Here is a 3,438-nt window from a genome sequence, read left to right on the forward strand (position 1 = left end):
CTGTACTCGTCAATGCGGCATCTGTATCCCTGTCAATGCGGCATCTGTACACCTGTCAATGCAGCATCTGTACCCCTGTCAATGCGGCATCTGTACCCCTGTCAATGCGGCATCTGTACACCTGTCAATGCAGCATCTTTACCCCTGTCAATGCGGCATCTGTAACCCTATCACTGCGGCATCTGTACCCGTCAGTGCGGCATCTGTACCTCTGTCAATGCGGCATCTGAACCCCTGTCTATGCGGCATCTGTACTCCTGTCAATGCGGCATCTGTACCCTGTCAATGCGGCATCTGTACCCCTGTCAATGTGGCATCTGTACCCTGTCTATGCGGCATCTGTACTCCTGTCAATGCGGCATCTGTACCCTGTCAATGCGGCATCTGTACCCTGTCTATGCGGCATCTGTACTCCTGTCAATGCGGCATCTGTACCCTGTCAATGCGGCATCTGTACCCCTGTCAATGCAGCATCTGTACCCCTGTCAATGCGGCATCTGTACCCCTGTCAATGCGGCATCTGTACTCGTCAATGCAGCATCTGTACCCCTGTCAATGCAGCATCTGTACCCCTGTCACTGCGGCATCTGTACCCCTGTCAATGCGGCATCTGTACCCTGTCAATGCGGCATCTGTACCCCTGTCAATGCAGCATCTGTACCCCTGTGACTGCGGCATCTGTAACCCTGTGACTGCGGCATCTGTACCCCTGTCAATGCAGCATCTTTACCCTGTCTATGCGGCACCTGTACCCCTGTCAATGCGGCATCTGTACACCTGTCAATGCGGCATCTGTACCCCTATCACTGCGGCATCTGTACCCCTATCACTGCAGCATCTGTAGCTCTGACAATGCGGCATCTGTACCCCTATCACTGCGGCATCTGTACCCCTATCACTGCAGCATCTGTAGCTCTGACAATGAGGCATCTGTACCCCTGTCAATGAAACATTTGTAGCCCTTCAAATGCTGTATCATTAGCCCTATCAATGAGGCTTCATTGGCCTTGTTAATGCGGTATTATTAGCCCTGTCAATGCAGTATCATTAGCCCTGTCAATGAGGCTTCATTGGCCTTGTTAATGTGGTATTATTAGCCCTGTCAATGCGGTATCATTAGCGCTGTCAATAAGGCTTCATTGGCCTTGTTAATGCGGTATTATTAGCCCTGTCAATGCGGTATCATTAGCCCTGTCAATGCGGTATCATTAGCCCTGTCAATGCGGCATCTGTAGTGTCTGTAGCCCTGTCAATGCGGTATCATTAGCCCTGTCAATGCGGCATCTGTAGCCCTGTCAATGCGGTATCATTAGCCCTGTCAATGAGGCTTCATTGGCCTTGTTAATGCGGTATTATTAGCCCTGTCAATGAGGCTTCATTGGCCTTGTTAATGCAGTATTATTAGCCCTGTCAATGCGGTATCATTAGCCCTGTCAATGAGGCTTCATTGGCCTTGTTAATGCGGTATTATTAGCCCTGTCAATGCGGTATCATTAGCCCTATCAATGAGGCTTCATTGGCCTTGTTAATGCGGTATTATTAGCCCTGTCAATGCGGTATCATTAGCGCTGTCAATAAGGCTTCATTGGCCTTGTTAATGCGGTATTATTAGCCCTGTCAATGCGGTATCATTAGCCCTGTCAATGCGGCATCTGTAGTGTCTGTAGCCCTGTCAATGCGGTATCATTAGCCCTGTCAATGCGGCATCTGTAGCCCTGTCAATGCGGTATCATTAGCCCTGTCAATGCGGTATCATTAGCCCTGTCACTGCGGTATCATTAGCCCTGTCAATGCGGCATCTGTAGCCCTGTCAATGCGGTATCATTAGCCCTGTCAATGCGGTATCATTAGCCCTGTCAATGAGGCATCTGTAGCCCTGTCAATGCGGTATCATTAGCCCTGTCAATGCGGTATCATTAGCCCTGTCAATGCGGCATCTGTTGCTCTGTCAATGCGGAAAGCCCTGTCTATGTGGTATCATTAGCCCTGTCAATGCGGTATCATTAGCCCTGTCAATGCGGTATCATTAGCCCTGTCAATGCGGTATCATTAGCCCTGTCAATGCGGTATCATTAGCCCTGTCAATGTGGAATCATTAGCCCTGTCTATGTGGTATCATTAGCCCTGTCAATGTGGTATCATTAGCCCTGTCTATGTGGTATCATTAGCCCTGTCAATGCGGTATCATTAGCCCTGTCTATGTGGTATCATTAGCCCTGTCAATGTGGTATCATTAGCCCTGTCTATGTGGTATCATTAGCCCTGTCTATGTGGTATCATTAGCCCTGTCTATGTGGTATCATTAGCCCTGTCTATGTGGTATCATTAGCCCTGTCTATGTGGTATCATTAGCCCTGTCAATGCGGTATCATTAGCCCTGTCTATGTGGTATCATTAGCCCTGTCAATGCGGCATCTGTAGTGTCTGTAGCCCTGTCAATGCGGTATCATTAGCCCTGTCAATGCGGCATCTGTAGCCCTGTCAATGCGGTATCATTAGCCCTGTCAATGCGGTATCATTAGCCCTGTCACTGCGGTATCATTAGCCCTGTCAATGCGGCATCTGTAGCCCTGTCAATGCGGTATCATTAGCCCTGTCAATGCGGTATCATTAGCCCTGTCAATGAGGCATCTGTAGCCCTGTCAATGCGGTATCATTAGCCCTGTCAATGCGGCATCTGTTGCTCTGTCAATGCGGAAAGCCCTGTCTATGTGGTATCATTAGCCCTGTCAATGCGGTATCATTAGCCCTGTCAATGCGGTATCATTAGCCCTGTCAATGCGGTATCATTAGCCCTGTCAATGCGGTATCATTAGCCCTGTCAATGTGGTATCATTAGCCCTGTCTATGTGGTATCATTAGCCCTGTCAATGTGGTATCATTAGCCCTGTCTATGTGGTATCATTAGCCCTGTCTATGTGGTATCATTAGCCCTGTCTATGTGGTATCATTAGCCCTGTCACTGCGGTATCATTAGCCCTGTCACTGTGGTATCATTAGCCCTGTCAATGCGGTATCATTAGCCCTGTCTATGTGGTATCATTAGCCCTGTCAATGCGGTATCATTAGCCCTGTCAATGCGGTATCATTAGCCCTGTCAATGTGGTATCATTAGCCCTGTCAATGCGGTATCATTAGCCTTGTCTATGTGGTATCATTAGCCCTGTCAGAGGCTTCATTGGCCCTGTCAATGCGGTATCATTAGCCCTGTCAATGCGGTATCATTAGCCCTGTCAATTCGGTATCATTAGCCCTGTCAATGCGGTATCATTAGCACTGTCAATGCATCATTTGTCGCCCTGTCAAGCCGGCATTTGTACGCCTGTTAGTGCAGCAGCTGTTGCTCTGTCAATCATTATCCCTGTCAATGCCGTCTATCATGCTCAGGTCTCTCTGTCAAAGATTATGGCTTTGCTCATGAAATACTCAACATTGATG

This window comes from Haliotis cracherodii, unplaced genomic scaffold, assembly GCF_022045235.1.
Source record: "Haliotis cracherodii isolate W230 unplaced genomic scaffold, xgHalCrac1.p SCAF_22, whole genome shotgun sequence".
In the NCBI taxonomy this organism is placed as follows: Eukaryota; Metazoa; Mollusca; class Gastropoda; order Lepetellida; family Haliotidae; genus Haliotis; species Haliotis cracherodii.